The following is an 18,735-nucleotide window of genomic DNA, read 5'->3' as shown; positions in this document are numbered from 1 at the left end:
AATACCCTTCTTTAGTAAAGTATTGTAATCGCTTCAAGCACGTCAGTAGAAACACATTAATGCTCACAAATGTAGTTGTTGATTACAATGTTTTATAATGGAGGGATATTTTCAGGCAGTACCCCCTAAAATTACCCTGTAGAGCTCTGGGATTAGTTGTAGAGAAGGTTTTCTTATTTTCTGCTCACCTATATGCCCCCATCAAATTTGTGTTTAATTTGTGCAATAGCAACATTTATGTGTGTGTGTAATTAAAAATTTAAAGGAAAGCTGTATTTATTTTTCCTCCAGACCAAACTGCCCAAGAGCCCTGATTTTTCTGTAACACGCTTACATGAAGATTTTATCTGGCTACACGACTCTCTCATTGAGACTGAAGACTATGCAGGATTGATTGTAAGTATTCCAAATGAGCAGCAGCCTTGAAGTGCACTGAGCATTACATTGGAATGAAAGCGGTTGTTTCTGAAGGGCACATTGCACAGGGCACTGTTGTTGAGAGAGCAGCTTTAAGATAAAGGAATGTTACCCACTGCTGACCAAGTGTATCCGTGCATTTTCCTTACTGTCTCCCTTCTGTCTGTAGCTGCTTTTTTGTATAGTACAAATTACACAATTCTGCCTTGTTAACTGCAGTAATAATCTTAATGTGTTTAGTCCATTAGTGAAATAGTCTTTACATTTTTACATTATAATTTTACATCTTTACATTTTCTTTAACCTGAGTGTAGCTTTTTCCTGTGTAAAAATCACTGTTCCCTGTTCTAACATGGTCAGACTTTAGCTGTTGTAATGGACCGTTCCACAGAAGTAGGAACCAGTGCAAAGTCTGCTGATGAATACAAGCAAAATTGGGTCATAAGTCATCCCAATTTTTCATTTGTGTGCCAATTTACCACAGGGTGATCTGCCTGTCCCTTTGCTGGGGCATGCAAACAATGGCACAGTTTGTTCAGAAATGGGCTAGAAGTATTTAAAAATCTTTGTTGTTTCCATCTTTTGTTTTTATGGCCCTAAAGTGCAACACTTTATTTTTTTTAACTAGCTTTTTTTCTTCATTTCTTAACAGATTCCCCCAGCCCCAGCAAAACCCAGCCCAAGATTTTGATGGGCCCCGAGAAAAAATGCAGAAATTGGGAGAGGGCGAAGGTTCCATGACTAAGGATGAATTTTCCAAAATGAAACAGGAATTGGAAGCGTAAGGACTAATTTTCCCAATGTGTTTTTTTCCTGAGAAACAGGCTATATAGACAACATCTGTTGACTCTGGCATTTGTCAGATTAAAGGTGTAGTTCACCCTAAAGTTAACGTTTTAGACAAAAACTAAACTAAGATAGGATATGGAGCATTGAATAGCTAATTCTGAAACTCCCATTATATGTCTCTGCAAACAAGCTTGAATGGAGAGTGTGTGTTCAAATTCACAGGGTTTATTGTTCATTTTCAGGGGCAGTGTTGTGTTAAGTTAAATGGGTACTTCACCTTTAAATTACCCTTTAGTACAGTGTAGGCAGTAATATTCTAGGACAATTTGCAGTTTAAAACATTTAGCTTTCTGTCCATTAGCTCTCAAGTTTGGAATTTCAGCAGCATTCTGGTTGCTAAGGCCCACTTGCCCCTAGCAACAAGTTAGTGGTTGATTAAGCAACAGGAATATTCGAGGGCCTGAAAGGATAAATTAGAAAAAGTAACAATAAAATTCTATCCTTATTGCAGCATGCAAATGGATCACCGCCATTTGCATGCTGCAAAGAGGCAGAAGACAAGGAGAAAGGCAAAAACTATACTTTGCGTTACTTTGGCTGAGAATATAGCCGAGGGATCAGCTAACTGCAGAAGAACTTGGTCCAGCTGATCAGAACACCGGTGCTCAGGGTTCTGTGTTGTGCTTGAGGCCCAGGTGTATTTGCTTTTAAATGGAAAGGAGTGTCATAACATAGATTCTTATATAAAACATCCCATGTGCTACAAGGATGCCAAGATTGTTGAAATCATGGCCTGCCTGCTGTGAAATGTAACTGGCAGCATTCTTGTCCAGCCAATACCCCTTAATGAATGTAGACCTGGACTGTAATGACATGAAATGTATTTTTAATGAAGAAGTTGATGTTTTCTAGGTGCTATCCAGTTGCACTCTGCCTGAATTGTAAGGGAATCCCCTGCCGTTGACGTATTGTTCACTTTCCTCTCGCTGTGCAAATCTATTTGTCTTTCTTTGTATTGAAAAATTCTACCATTTCTGTCTCTTTCAAAGAAACTGAGGCATTTGTAGTTCTATGTGTTACGTCAATAAAGAAAGGAAAGTACCTCTACTGTGCTAAAAGCACTCTGTTTTAATGCAGTAACAAGCATTACATATATAGTATCTAAAGTATAAATTTCTTACATATATAAAATCTAAGTATTGCTGTTACTTCCTCTTTAAAAGAGAAGGAAAGGTAAAAACTATGTAAGCTTTATCAGAAAGGTCTATGTAAATACAGCCGTAAGCACTCCCAGAAACACTGCACTGAGTTCTCTGTCAAAAGAAACAGGATTTGTTGTCTCTTTGTTTTCCTGTGCCAGAGACACACAGCTCTCTCCCCTCTCCTTCTCCCCCCCTCCCTCAAGAATGCTAAGAACTCCCTCCCCCCCGTAGGAATGTGGATCTAAGCCAATCAGCAGGAAGCTTCCTCATAGTCTTACAAACTAAGCATGTACACTGGTCTTGGTCTTGGTGCAAGAGCGAGGCATTATGGGAACTTTCTTTACAGAGCTCATCGTATTTTTTTCCCATGAAGCTTCTGATCATCTAAACGGGAGAATAATGGGGAGACCTAAGGGCACTATTAAGAGAACTGAAGGAATGCCTGCAGCTGGAGATTAACTCTTTCTTAGCCTTTCCTTATCCTTTAAGACCCCACATAACTTATAATAGAATTAAAGCTATGAGTATACATGATTTTTCCAGTCACTCTATTATTGTCATACATACATATGCCATACATGCATAGCAGAGAGTATATATGTATTAACTCTCAAATCTTACTATAACTAAACTTCATATGGGTCCCTCTATCCGCTGCATTGAGCCACATTAGGGCAGCCCCCCTTCAGTTTGGGAACTGGAGGGGGGCTGCCATACATCTCTGTGAATTATATTTTAGAATAGGGGGCGTATTTGTGTGCTTCTGAGAACTAAAACTGCACAATGATTGGTTTATTTGGCAGACACTATTTAACAGATGTTGTTATTGGCACAAAGCAGAGTTGATCTTTAGTTACCCATTCTTTTCTCTACAGTTTTGTGTGGAGCTGTGTCTATCCATTCTGCAGGGACCGGGGATGCCTGCCCATGCATTTTTGGAATGTGTAGTTCTGCCAGGTGTTTACATCCGGACACTACTGGGCTGCCAAGCAGTGTCCTACTTTAGCTTCTCATATCAACCCTTTTTTTTCTCTTTTCTGTAAATTGAACTTGCATTTCACAAGTAAACAAGTCAGATCTTGGCTAGGGCATACACATAGCATACCTGTAGTGGAAAAATGTCTAAATTTATTAGCTATGTTTTACAGCTGTGACTTTAAAAGAGATATCTGCCTGCTGTTGTTGGACTTCAGCTTTCATTAAACTGCTTTCAGTATATTTCAAATAAGGGGATCCGGTTTACATTTTTTTTTTTTTTACCAAGGCCTCATATTTATTGCTAAGAGAACCCCTAGTTTGCAGCCTTGTTCCCCAACCTGTGGTGTAACTAATGCCATAATTTCATAGTATTCTGTACTAGCTCCCGTTCATATGAATACATGCAACGTATTAGTAAATAAGTGCTTTAGCCACGCAATAATTTCTACTCTCATTCTGTACCATTTAAGGTAAAATATATTCATGATTAGCCATAACTGTCAATGGCAGTTTGGGGCTTAGGAGAACCCCAGGATGGTGTTTCTTTCTCTACATCCCAGAATCTGACATCCTTTGTTGTGTTTGCAGTGAGTATTTGGCAGTGTATAAGAAGACTGTGGCAGTGCATGAAGTTTTCCTGCAGAGGATAGCATCGCACCCTATTTTATGCAAAGACACCAACTTCCACATTTTCCTAGAAATTACCAAGATGTGAGTGCTTCTCCTTTTTTTTGGCAGTGTTTTTGTTAGTACAGTTCAGTTCACAGTTCAGTAAATCCTATATTATGCTTGCACTTCTGCACTTTCCTACCCTTATGTGATTCAAGTACTTTACTACCAGCAAGTCATACTGACACCAATTCAAAGATACTTTCTGGCATTTTGTCCCCTACATGGGCAACAAAGTGTATGATGTGTCATTGCCCTAAAGTTGAAATAAATTACTTGTGCATATTAGCAGTTGTATAAATTAAAGCAGGCCGTATATTATGAGATCTGCTCATTTGGGGATTTTGACAAAAAAAGCAGATATTTCCCCAATATGCCCACCTCAAGGTGGACAGATTTAAGCTGGCAATTCTGCCCCTCCAAACCAATTCTGGGACCCTCTATCCGGCCAGATGTTGATTGGAAGTTTGATTTTCCCTAGGATCAGCTAGGACTTAAAGCCAGCCTTTCATTACAAGATCCACTTTTTTGGTGAGGTCCCCAAACTAACTTATCTTCCTTTATGTACTCTGGATATAAAAAGACTACATGTCTCTGCAAAATGGCAGCTTTTTCTTAAATAAAAAAATAAACGAAGATAAATTCTGTCAGAACATAATCAACCTTTATTGCAAAATTGCCATCTATACGAAAAGATTGAAAAGAAATAAAAATAGTTTAATAAAAAATAAAGGAAAAAATAAATCCTACAAAAACCTGGTTGCATTACTGGGCACACCCACTAAACTAATACTTGGATGAAGCACCTTTTGGTTTCATTATAGATCCCCCTTTTATGAAGCCAATGCTTTGTTAATTTAGATGTATGCTTTGAGTTTTTACATAGTTAAAAAAAAGACCAGAGTCCATCAAGTTGTTGTCACACTAAAAGGTAAAGTTCCTCTTCATCTTCAGCTTTCTAGTAGATGCTTGAAGGTTTTGTGACAAAATAGTCTGATACTTGGAGCTATTCATGATTCCATTCACCTTGACTAAAGCATGGGTTCTAGCTGATGAAAGGTGTTTATTTTTCATTTTAAGAACAATACAACATATACAGACATTGGCTACAAACAATGTAGCTGTTAACTTTTGCAGTCAAATTAGCAAGGTACAGTACAAAGAATTGTTGTTGTTTTATTGTTTCATATGTTATAGGTTCATATACATTTACCATAGCTTACTATCGGTCTGGATTCAATCATTTCTATTAGATGGTAGTTACGCTTTAGATTTGCGGGTTCTGCTTGAGCTTAGTTACTAGAGGGGGGTTCTCGGTATAGTTAGTGTGGGATTGGCATCTAGCCATGGGGTCCATATCTTATCGAATTTTTGTGGGGTGCCTCTTGCTAGGTACGTTAATTTTATAAGTGGCACTGTTTTGTTGATCATCGCTACCCATTCTGCTATTGTGGGTGCAATAGGACTCATCCATTTCATGATAAGTAATTTTTTTGCGTAGAACAGTGTTGCCCTCATTAAGTTTCTGGGTTGATTTTGTGGAACTAGCTCGTCTATCAGACCTAGGAGGCATACTTCTGGGGTCCTGACTCTAGGTAGGATTAGTTGTTCGTTGAGATATTGTATGATTCCAGACCAGTAGTTAGCTATGTGGATGCAGTCCCATACCATATGGATAAATCCTGCGTTGACATTGTGACATTTAGGACATTCTGCATTTGGTGATCTGCCCATAGCTTTAAGTCTGGTTGGGGTGATATATACTTGGTGGTAGAATTTGAATTGTATAACTCTATCTCTAGTGGCTATGAGAAAATCGTATATGTGGTCCGTTGCTTCTTCCCATTGCTCCTCGTTTAGTTGTGGGAGTATCTGGTTCCATTTCGTTTTAGCTTTATCAAATGGGGAGGGTGTTACTTTCAGTATAACTTTGTACAGTTGGGAGAGGAGTTTCTTCCCTCCCGGATCCCAGAGTCTTATTTCCCATGGGGTTGAGCCCGTGTCAATTGTTAGTGAACCAAATTGCGCTTTGAATACGTGCCTTTAATTGAAGATATCTATAAAACTGCAGGTTTGGCTTCTCCAATTTCTCTTTGAGTATATTGAATTGGACAAAGTTACCATTAATTACCACATCCGAGAGCCATTTTACCCCATTGGCTGGCCAGTATTGGAAATCAGGCAATTCCTTAAAGTGTTGTAAGTTAGTATTATTCCATAGTGGCATTTGTAGTGAATGACCCTTGATGTTTACTCTGTTTTGCTTTATCAATTTAGCCCATGCTGTCATTGGGGTAGTAAGTACTTCTGGAGGAGGTATTGTGTCCCTCTTTTTCCTATACGGTGCATTACGGAGTGCTTCAAATGAACCAATTAGGTTCCCATGTAGTGCTGTGAGTGGGTTGTCAGGATCTGGGTTGAACCAGTTGTGCAGATAGATTAGCTGGCTAGCTATATAATATAGTTGCATAGTGGGAAGTGCTAGTCCACCTAGTTGATATGGTGCTGTAAGTGTGCGCCATCCCACTCTCGGTGCTTTGTTAGCCCATATAAAAGAACCCAGTACCTTATTCACTTGGTTAAAAAACTTGTTTGTGATGTACAGTGGTGTGAAAAACTATTTGCCCCCTTCCTGATTTCTTATTCTTTTGCATGTTTGTCACACAAAATGTTTCTGATCATCAAACACATTTAACTATTAGTCAAAGATAACACAAGTAAACACAAAATGCAGTTTTTAAATGAGGGTTTTTATTATTTAGGGAGAAAAAAATCCAAACCTACATGGCCCTGTGTGAAAAAGTAATTGCCCCCTGAACCTAATAACTGGTTGGGCCACCCTTAGCAGCAATAACTGCAATCAAGCGTTTGCGATAACTTGCAACGTGTCTTTTACAGCGCTCTGGAGGAATTTAGACCCACTCATCTTTGCAGAATTGTTGTAATTCAGCTTTATTTGAGGGTTTTCTAGCATGAACCACCTTTTTAAGGTCATGCCACAACATCTCAATAGGATTCAGGTCAGGACTTTGACTAGGCCACTCCAAAGTCTTCATTTTGTTTTTCTTCAGCCATTCAGAGGTGGATTTGCTGGTGTGTTTTGGGTCATTGTCCTGCTGCAGCACCCAAGATCACTTCAGCTTGAGTTGACAAACAGATGGCCGGACATTCTCCTTCAGAATTTTTTGGTAGACGGTAGAATTCATGGTTCCATCTATCACAGCAAGCCTTCCAGGTCCTGAAGCAGCAAAACAACCCCAGACCATCACACTACCACCACCATATTTTACTGTTGGTATGATGTTCTTTTTCTGAAATGCTGTGTTACTTTTACGCCAGATGTAACGGGACACGCACCTTCCAAAAAGTTCAACTTTTGTCTCGTCAGTCCACCAGGTATTTTCCCAAAAGTCTTGGCAATCATTGAGATGTTTTTTAGCAAAATTGAGACGAGCCATAATGTTCTTTTTGCTTAAAAGTGGTTTGCGCCTTGGAAATCTGCCATGCAGGCCGTTTTTGCCCAGTCTCTTTCTTATGGTGGAGTCGTGAACACTGACCTTAATTGAGGCAAGTGAGGCCTGCAGTTCTTTAGATGTTGTCCTGGGGTCTTTTCTGGCCTCTCGGATGAGTTGTCTCTGCGCTCTTGGGGTAATTTTGGTCGGCCGGCCACTCCTGGGAAGGTTCACCACTGTTCCATGTTTTTGCCATTTGTGGATAATGGCTCTCACTGTGGTTCGCTGGAGTCCCAAAGCTTTAGAAATGGCTTTATAACCTTTACCAGACTGATAGATCTCAATTACTTTTGTTCTCATTTGTTCCTGAATTTCTTTGGATCTTGGCATGATGTCTAGCTTTTGAGGTGCTTTTGGTCTACTTCTCTGTGTCAGGTAGCTCCTATTTAAGTGATTTCTTGATTGAAACAGGTGTGGCAGTAATCAGGCCTGGGGGTGACTACAGAAATTGATATTGAAATTGAAAATTGAAATTGATAAACCACAGTTAAGTTATTTTTTAACAAGGGGGGCAATCACTTTTTCACAGAGGGCCATGTAGATTTGGAGTTTTTTTTCTCCCTTAATAACGTAAACCTTCATTTAAAAACTGCATTTTGTGTTCAATTATGTTATCTTTGACTAATAGTTAACGGTTTTTGATGAGCAGAAACATTAAAGTGTGACAAACATGCAAAAGAATATGAAATCAGGAAGGGGGCAAATAGTTTTTCACACCACTGTATACCGGGGAATTGTGTAATGGGTATATGAATTTGGGGAGGTAAATCATCTTGAACAAATTAATTCTCCCCCAGAGCGTTAGTGGTAGTTTTGCCCAATGTACCACATCATTCTTAAATTTGGTCAGGATTGGCTCCAGGTTTTTTTCATAATATTTAGATAGGTCCCTAGTAATGAAGTACTATTTTAGATGAGACTGAATGTGATTGGTTGATTCTGAATGCAGCTACATCCTATATTATTAATAGGGGTGATTAGTAATGAAACCAGGATTTTGTATGATTTTTGCTTTTCCTTTTTTCAACTTCTTTGTCTAGATGGCAATTTTGCAATTGAGGTGGAATGCGTTCTGACAGGATTTAACTTGGTTTCAATTTATTGAAACAAAAACCTGCCATTTTCAAGGAGTGTGTAGACTATTTATCCAATATCCAATGTACCTACTAAAGGTCAAACAATCTGATCACGATGATTGGGGATACAGGGTGGTGGATACAGGGCGTCGGAGCAAGGACTGCTTAGGTGAGCTGACATGGCCCTCAATCCGACTGGAAAATCAAACCTGCTACATCAACATCTGCCAGATTTTCAGAAGAGGGCCCTATACACAGATGGTCAGGCTGTCTGAAGGGGCCAATTCAGCAGCTTAAATCTGCCAGTGTATGGTACAAGCTTATTCTTGTAGATTTCTAAGGATATAAGATATATGGAATATAGTGCTTAACTGAATATGACCAGAACATCAGTAGGGATCCAGCAGGACTGGACTGGCAATCTGTGGATTCTGGCAAATGCCAGAGGGGCTGCTGTAAGATTCCATAGACAGTCACTATTTATTGGGCTGGTGGGGGGCTGTTTGGGCCTCTGCGTTCTTGAAATGCCAGTGCCTGTTTTGAAACCCAGTCTGGGCATGGGTTCCCATATCTGTTCCCTCATCTTCTTTTGTTCTTTTTTCTCATAGTTAAGTGTAAGGAGGAAGAATATAAAAGAAATGTTTGGAGTCTTCTTTAAGAGCATGGTAAAAAGTGCAGATGAGGTTTTGTTTTGTGGAGTAAAGGTGAGTGCTGTCCCTTGAACACAATGGTTATTTATGTGTCCCCCTCTAAGATGGGGAGGGCTTAAAATGTCTGATATGACTTAAATGCTGAAGTTTTAACGTTTTAGCATTGCTGGACTTAAAGGTAGCATCCTGGAGACTACTCTACATTATGAGGTGTATTTATTAACATTGGAGACAAACATCACCGGTGATGTTTCCCATAGCAACCAGATCAGATCTTTTCTTTTGTTTTCTGATGTGTAGGTAACTGTTCAAATCTAATTGCTGATTGGTTGCTAGCATTACTGGTGATGCTTGTCTCCAGTGTTAATAAATACCCGTGATGCTCGCTTTCATCTTGCAGCACCAGATATAACAAACAGCAGAGGGGCACTTGCTGTGGGTTACACTGGTGCACAGTCTAGTACTTGTCATATATTTAGGTAGGGATGCAAGGAATCCTGGATTTGGTTCAGGATTTGGGCAAATCCAGGCTTTTTTTTTGAAGAAGAAGAAGAATTCGGTTAAGGCCGAATCCACAGTCCTGGCCTAACCGAATCCAAGTCCAAGTCCTAATTAGCATAAATTAGCATGTGCTAATTAACATTCGGAAAGGGTAAAATGGTCAGGTGAAATTTATTTATTTATTTATTTTAACCCCTTCCGATCCTGATTACCATATGTTGATTCGGTTCGGGATTCGGCCGAACCCAAAAAAGTGGGTTCGGTGCATCCCTAGTTTGATTATTTCACAAAAACTACTGGTACTATTCAGTGGCTTTGATAATGTGCCCTGGTGTAAAATTTGTGTTTTTTCCAATCTTTGGCGCCATCAAACTTAAAACACCAAATTTGTTACCAGCATCTTAATCTACCTGTATTCCTGTACCCCCCGGTGTGTGGCTCTTTAATACTGCATTAAAAAAAATACTGACTTCTTTGTGCTCCTGGGGCCACCAAGATTCCTTGAGCCCCAGCCTGTTAATAACCATCGTACAGTGATACCCCTGTCATTATCTGACAACAGCTTGCTTCAGAGAGCCTTTTATTAAAAGCTTCAAATGCACATTTTATGTAATTAGACAATCAATTTTAAAAATCGATTAGTTTTAAGGTTGTTTTTCTTCTACAAAGAAACTTGCTTTTTGATTTCTCTGTTGCCCCCTGTAGGAAGTTGACGAGTTCTTTGATCAAGAAAAAACCTTCCTGGTAAACTACTACAACAGGATCAAGGACTCGTGTGCAAAAGCTGACAGAATGACAAGAACTCACAAAAGTATGTGCGCATGGAACACAATTATACTTTGTCATTTCTCTTTGTTTTAAAGGAAAATTATATCCCCAGAATGAATACTTTCATGGGAAAACATGTTTTTTTTTCAAAATGCATCAGTTTAAAGAGCTTCTCCAGCAGAATCCTGCATTGAAATCTGTTTTTAAAACAGAGTTTTTTATATTTAATTTTGAAATTTCACATGGGGCTAGCCATATTCATAATTTCTCAGGGTGCCACAGCCATGTGGCCTGTCCTTTGATAAACTTCAGTCACACTTTACTGCTGAGCTGCAAGTTGGAGTGATGTATCCATCCCCCCCAGTAGCCGATCAGGTGAACAATGGGAAGGGAGCAAGATAGCAGCTCCCAGTAGGTATCAGAATAGTAAGAAATACAGGTCCAGCTTGAGACTCCTCGAGTTACGTAGGAGAAACAATAGTTTATCTGAAAGGAGCACTGGTTCCTTCTGAAAGCTCTGAATCAGGCACAATGCACTGAGATGGCGCATACACACCAATATTACAACTAAAACAAAATACATTTGTTGGTTCGGGAATAAAATTTTAAATGGTAGAGTGAATTATTTGCTATGTAGGGTTTTACATATGAGCTGTTTTATTATATCTTTAGGATTAAAGATGGACAAATCATTATGCTTGCACTAGGTGGACCTGAAATCTTTCTCTTTTTGTTTGCAGACGTCGCAGATGATTATATTCATATTTCGGCTGCCCTAACGTGTAGCTGAAGAGGAGAACACTCAAGTTAGAAAGTAGGCCATAGTTTGCAGCCTTAGGGAAAGGAATGTTTGAGTAGGAAGTTATTTGGAATACTTCCCGTTTGTTATGTGGAAATGATCCATTTTGCTAAGGCTGGGGGCAATGAGAAATCAGATATCAGGCAGCCAACTGAAGAGCACAAAGTAAAATAACCAGCCAACTGGATCGTACTCCTGAATAGAGCATGCCCCTTAGTGCTCATTTAGCAGCATGTGTGCCCCCCAGGGTTGCTGTCTGCACAGAGCATTTAATAAAAAAAAAAACTGGTGCAGTTATTTTTTGTTCCTTGCGTGGGGCATTGTGCAGGGCCCTTATATATCGTTTCCTGCCCTATTGGAGCGTGCAGGATCAGGTCCCTATTAATTCATACATACTAGGGGCAGTTTTTCAACAGGAGCCAATGCAGGGCTTCTACACATGAGGGTTTTCATGCCGAATGTTGTTCTCATCTGCGATCAGCAGTTCAGCATGATGCCTTGGGTACAGGAACAATAGAAAACAATGGGCTCTGGTAACTTAAACATTCCCGTGTGGTAAAAACACCTAAAAAGCAACAACATTGGAATGCATATGCAAATACTCCTGTGTAAGAGCCCTAACGTTTTAATTTGTTTTTGTTGTGTAGATACCTGGAGGAAACCCACCAAGACAGTTTACACTCACACAGACATTTGTGCAGCATATGCAGAGTATGTCTGTGAGAGGGTTCATCTTTAGTGGGGTCAGTGGTGGAGCAGTTAGTGAGAAGATGTGTTTAAACTGGGCCTTGACTGGCACTGCTGAATGGAGCAAGAGGGGAGGACAAGTCTGTAGCTTTTTATTAAAAGCAGTTATTCTAGGAATTTGCAATTGATCATGCATTTAAGAGGCAATGTAGAACCAGTAATTTCTTAAATGTATGCCCAGTGCAAAAAAAGTTAATTTTGGAAATAAAAAAACTAGTGCTCACTATCATTATTGATCTTTCAAAGCAAAAAGTCTTTAGACATTATATAGAGTGCAGCATCAACCACAACCACACCTGGACAGACCGATGCAGTCCCCGAAAAAAAAAATATGAAACTGAAATATGAAAAATCATCTGGTCAGACTGTTTAAATATTTCATGTTAAAAGTCTGAAACTTGGTTTGCGCTGTGGTTTGATCAGACTAAATTAAAACTATCTACAGAGACTCCCTCATGCTAAAATAAATATGAGTGTATATTTTGGCAGTAGTGCAAGTATATTAATATGAAATGAGATGCAAACGGCCAGAACAATTTTCCAGCATGAAATTTCCTCAGTTTTTAGAGACTTGTGTAACATTAGTGTTTATAGCCATAGACAGCTTCATTTCATTAGAGTGCAGTCGGAGTGACCTTTCCCTTTTCCCAGTTTTGGGTGTGTACAGCCTTGTGTTCAACAAATAAAGGCTCTGGCACACGAGGGAGATTCCCTTGTTGCGGGCGACTAATCTCCCCGATATGACATCCCACCGGCAAAAATGTAAATCGCCGGTGTGATGGCATATGCGCACAAATCATAAATAACATATATATGCATGTATATGTGTGTGTGTATATATATATATATATATATATATATATATATATATATATATATATATATAATATATTTAATACTTCCCTCAATTGCCTCTTGAATAGGCCTCATTGGCAGGACACTTTTCCACAAGGGAATGCAAGGCCTGTAATCATATCCTCCGAATCGTCAGAAAATGCCCTTTGAAATCATTTTGTGGGTTTAAAAAAGTCCAATATATTAGAAAATCGGTGCACTCCTCCATATTTTTTTTTTTTTTTTTTTTTACTGTTGAGTAAGCCTACTGCATCTTTCCTGTATCTGGTATATCTGCAGTTAAGAGAAATCAGGCAGTGGTTAAGGTCTTGGTATCTGTTCCTCCATTACATGCAGAGCAATTGTTCTGAATGATTTTTGATGTTCAAATAAAGTCATTTACTTTAATTTTGGGAGATGGCGTGAGCAGATGAGAGAGGCCACATAGCTCCCTCAGCTCCACTCATTCAGGCAAACACAAACAAATATATCTGTGGTAAATGCCTGCCGCTGTATTCACACTATTACACTTAGTGGTCAATCGCTGTTTGATAATGGGAAGACTTTAAACGCCCCATGTGCCAAAAACTGTATGTATGGCCAAGCAATGATAAATAAGTACAGTTGGTCAAGCAGGTGCATGCAGCAGAGTATAGTGTTAAGCATGCATCCATAGTTTATGTGTGAAGCATTTGTTTGCTTATAAAATTAGTTACTGCTTTGGTTTCTGGCACACCTTCCGGTGTTGAGGGTTAATGGATGAGCCCTGTGAAATAGAACAGTGTTTTCGATCTAGAGTTGCATGCATTTATTCAGTGTTTCTGGTTGTGTGTTTATATTTGTTTGAAAAACTTTCTAAGTAATATTTTTGATACTATTTTTCAGGTACTTGCTAAAGTTGGCCGAGTTGTTTGAAAAGCTTCGGGTGAGCTATATTTGTCCAACGAGTTTTTACGCTATCTCCAATTCTAAATCTCTTTTCCTGAAATGCACCTTCACAAGGTAGAGGAACTGTGTGGGTACTCACGGTTACATTCACTACAACAAACCTGCCAAGCTGGGTCTCACACTCTCACTTATTTTTGTGCCTGTATATGTAACCTTTTACAAAACCTTAGCAATAATCACTTATATTTTTCAAGTATTTCTCTGCAATTGTACGACTGCTGTTCCCATATGAGCCGGTTTCAGCTCAAAAACAACTGACATTGCAAACTATATCCTACTACTGACATTTAGCTTGTCAGCCTGGCAGAGCGCTATGGTTTAGGTGTCGGTTTGGCAGCAAAAGGCCCTAGTATCAGATTGACCTGATAGGATGCACCACTATAGTTTTGTTCTGCAGCCTTTGACTTTACTGGAAGGCTTACAGTCAGTGATGCCATTACAGGATTCTAAATATATAGGCACACTTCCCCTCCCATTTCCAACATACTGGGCTAAATATGCTCGTTACCAGTTTATCAGTTTACTAAGTAGGGCTTGATTGGCTGTGTAGGAGGTCCTTCTGGTATTAGCCCGCTCATGGTGAATCCAATCACTTTTCCCCTTGTTGGTTCCATTTTTTTCTTTAAAAAAATGCAACTATTGGGTGAACTTTCTAGACTACTTTTTACAGCCATCCTACTTTAATTTCTCAGTCATCCTTAGGTAGACTTAGATTGCAGCTGTGCAGTAGAGTTGGTGCTCACTGCAGGGATATCTCCCATCACTTATACGTAAAAGTTTATTAAGTAATATTAAGCCACACCCCTAAACCCATGCCTCTTCCTCTGTCAGTAGCACAACAAGCCCCCACACACCTTAGGGACCCCATTACTTCTATTTCCAAATGCAAACACCTGGGAGTTTGGAGTGGTTTGAATGAGAGACTTTTATATGAATAGGAGATGACCTGAATAGAAATAGAAGTTATACAAAGTAACAATAAAACTGTAGCTTTACAGAGCAATAGTTTTTTGGCTGCTGGGGTCAGTTACCCCTATTTGAAAGCTACAAAGAGTTTGAAAAAGAAGGAAACTAATTCAGAAACAAATAAATAATCAGAAATAAATAATCAAGATAACTTAAAAAGTTGCTATGAATTGGCCATTCTATAACATACTAAACTTTAAATTAAAGGTGAAACCACCCCGATAATGAATTCATTTTGAAAAGGGTATACTGCCGTCTCAGTCAGATAACAATGTTAGAACACGTGTTACATTTGTAATACCAACAATGTTTGACCAGGCACCCTAGGGCCCTCCAAGGCTGGCATATGCAGCTGCAGTGCACAAATGACAGATACTGTGCACTTCCTTGATTGCCCCTGAAATATTAGCTTCATCCACTCCAAATAAGCATATGTTAATGCATAGAGATTGCAGTGAATGCTGTCTTACTTTTGCCATTTGTTTTTCTATTTTATGCTTTCTCAGAACTAGACCCCAATGTGATATGTAGAATATACGTCACCCGTCCCATAGTAAAAGTTGGAAGATACTGACCTAGACTTCATGGTCAAAGCCAGGAGCATACAGGGCTGCTCGCGATTTTGTCAGCGAATATTGTAGAGTAACACAGTTCTCATTGGATTAGGATTTTGGCCAATGGAAGCAACTAGTAATCACTTGAGTGATCCATAATGCTTCCCATTGATAATATTAGAATGTGATATGCAAAGATTTGGCTATTGGATCACTTTGATGTTTTAGCTGTAGGACCCCGTGTGCCATTAGCCTCATTAACTTAAAAAAATCCACTTTTTAAAATACTTTTATTGGGACAATCCATACTTTGGTTAAGGTCAGAATACTGGCATTTACTTTGCTTGCAAACCCAAGAAAGCAGACAAACAGACAAAAAATGTTCCCTATAGTATGCAAATAACATAACATGCAATGCTGGATCTTTTGTGTGTTTCTGCACGTGTTATACAAGGTGTACACACTGCTTGTGTTTTACAAGTAATCACCACCCAAAGCTGCTGTTCCTGTTATTTACCAACTCTCATCATCTTGCCCTTTCAGTTCACAACTGGGTCGTGCAGTGAGGAGATTTACAGTTGTGAGATCTGTGCCAAAGGCTTTCAGTTAACGCATGCTCAATCGTCACCTCAAGTGTCATAGTCAAGTAAAAAGGCACCTGTGCACCTTCTGCGGGAAAGGCTTTAATGATGCTTTTGACCTATAAAGACACGTGAGGACTCGCACAGGTATGGACACATCAGTAGAACATGGTATTTCTTTGCTGCCCTCTAATGGTTGCTTTGGTGTATTGTAGATCAGTGCTATTTATACAGGTTATATTCTTTATGACTTTTCAATGGTTTAATTGAGGAGTTTCCAACTAAAATATTGTTATTCAGCCATTACATGAAATAGGCTTTCCTTTCCTTTCTCAGATTCCAAATACAGGTATGGGATCTGTTATCTGTAAATCTGTTATGCAGAAAGCAGAGACTCTATTTTAATGAAATAATTTATTAAAAGTGACTTCTTTTTTCTCTGTAATAATTAAACTACCTTTTAAATGATCCCAACTAATTGATACAATTCATGCTTATTTGTGGCAAACAATTCTATTAAGTTTAATGTTTAAATTATATTTTTAGCACACTTAAGGTAAAGAGATCCAAATTAAAGAAAGACCCCATATCCGGTAAACTCCAGGTCCCAAGCATTTGGGATAACCGGTCCCATACCTCTATCAGGAAGTGCATTAAAGCATTTTAAAATTAGAGCCCTCAGGAGTAATCGGCAGTTTTGTTGCTGGTGGAGCCAGAGACTCATTGTACTATATTAATATCTAGAAATAAATAGTTAAATGTCAGCCATTAATGAGTTACCTGAGCTTTGGAAATTACTGCTGAATATCCAGGAAGTGCAAACTTTGCTCTCCGTTATCAGCTTGCCTGCTGCAGCTCTAGGTGTGTATAAGGGCCGTGGCAGACGGGGAGACTAGTCGCCTGCCTGTAAATCGGCGGTGGGATGGCATATGCGGCGTCGCGATTGCCGATTACATTCAAGCCAGTGGGATGGAATATGGAGGAGATTAGTCGCCTGTGACAAGGTGGATTTGTCGTGGCAAGGGGGGGCAGGGTATGTATTATATAGGGTGTACCAGCACCCACTAATTACCTGGTGAGAGTATTTAGTGTTTATTTTGTTTACTGGTAACAGCTATGAACAACAGATTTTTAGAATCCAAGGAAGAATCTCATAAAGGCCTTTGTCATGCCAGGAGATTGGTACATGTTTCTTGTAGTTGCCACCCCTGGTAATTTGGTAAATTAAAGACAAAAAACATACCTGGCATCTTGTTGAAATTAGAAGGGTTCAAAATACAGTGAAATAGTGCAAGAGAAACAGTTACTATTTGCTACTTAAAAAAGTTCAGCAGCACAAAGATGCCAAATTTGAGGCGAAATGCAAGGGCAAGGAAACCCAAATTAACCAATATTTTGCCAATATTTTTTGGGGGGAGGGAGTTTTCTGAAGGAGTGCTGCATAACCATTTCCAGTCACCCTTCAGCATACATAGACTTAAGCCTGCGCATTTTCAGATTTCCCACTACTGTGCAGATGCAAGTCTAAAACTGGAAAAGTGAAGAAAAATCACAAAAAAATAATCTGATATAGAAGTTACTGGGGCCAGAGCAATTTTTTCTTAGTTGATTGAAAGAGATCAGGGCTAGATTAGACACTTGCACCCAATAAATGTAGGTTTCCTTGTCCTTTAGTAAGAAAAAGGTGGCTCTTCTACACTCAGGGTTACTGATAGGAATTTTGGGGACCCAAACATCAACCTGATCTTCACAATCCATCCCCCTCATCCTCCAAAGCTCTGTGCTAAACCAGCTAAACCCCACCCCTTATGTAGGAAGCCCAGTCCTTTCTGTGGCCCATATGCACACCCTGCTGGTACATGCCTACCCACGGGCTTAAACCTTTTATTGTGGCAAAACATAATTTTAGAAAACTTTTGCAAACGGAATATTTTCTAATTGTTTATAATTGCTCAAGGGTTTGAATACTATTGCAAGGCACCTTAGATGTTCCATAATTCCACTCTCATAAATGGTTGAATTGGCACACGGTTACCCATGTGAGCAGTAACGCCACGTCAAGGCTTCAACTCTTGTTACTGTCCATTCACACACCTATTCCAGCAAATGGCTCACCCTATCATTTGCTGCAATAGTTCCCTATCTGGTCCAGCACCTAGTGACAAACTGTCATGGGACCTTTCCTCTTCAGTAATGACTGAAAGGAACAATTAGCTAACTATCCATACATACATATTTAATTGGCTTTCACTCACACAGATCTTAGCTAATTTTATTTTGTTGGAGCAAATCACCTGGTTATCATAGGTGTAATGAGGGTTAAATCCCCACTGCTTGGCTAACCATATGATTTGCTGCAATGATTCCCTATACGGTCCCTATTTAGGTGTTCAGACGCATACACTCACTCACACACACATTGGCTATTTTTACTGTGTTGGAGCCAATCACGTTGGCAGCAGAGCATAGGTGGGGTTTATACCTCCGCTGCTTGGCTAACCATATAATCTGCAGCAATACTTCCCTAACCAGTAATGAATTTTAGAATATTAATACTAAGGAATCGCTGATGATGGCCCTATTTATGCTGTGATAAATAAATTACTAAAAAGTGGGGGTAAAGTAGCAGGCAGCATTTTGGTTAATCAAGCTCTGCCTGGTTTTCTCTAAATCTAAGTTTCCCTGTATTTTATGCCTAATATGGCCTGAGATATTTGGGCTTATTTTTACAGTGCCCTATTGTC

The 18,735-nt window shown here is 39.3% G+C and overlaps 1 pseudogene across 1 annotated transcript in view; it reads left to right on the top strand.

The window, feature by feature from the left end:
• The window catches only part of LOC100497923, a 108,880-nt pseudogene that overhangs the window by 71,171 nt on the left and 18,974 nt on the right, over window positions 1–18,735 (top strand). Inside the window, exons 2-9 of the transcript XR_004222672.1 lie at window positions 292–396; window positions 1,070–1,198; window positions 3,975–4,097; window positions 9,252–9,347; window positions 10,500–10,605; window positions 11,303–11,376; window positions 13,828–13,867; window positions 15,954–16,138. The product of XR_004222672.1 is annotated as a transcription factor Ovo-like 2 (transcript). The remainder of the gene's footprint in view (window positions 1–291; window positions 397–1,069; window positions 1,199–3,974; window positions 4,098–9,251; window positions 9,348–10,499; window positions 10,606–11,302; window positions 11,377–13,827; window positions 13,868–15,953; window positions 16,139–18,735) is intronic.

This window comes from Xenopus tropicalis, chromosome 5 (genome assembly GCF_000004195.4).
Source record: "Xenopus tropicalis strain Nigerian chromosome 5, UCB_Xtro_10.0, whole genome shotgun sequence".
Taxonomy (NCBI): Eukaryota; Metazoa; Chordata; class Amphibia; order Anura; family Pipidae; genus Xenopus; species Xenopus tropicalis.
Note: the sequence above shows the minus strand (reverse complement) of the source record. Positions and strands in the feature narration are given on the sequence as shown.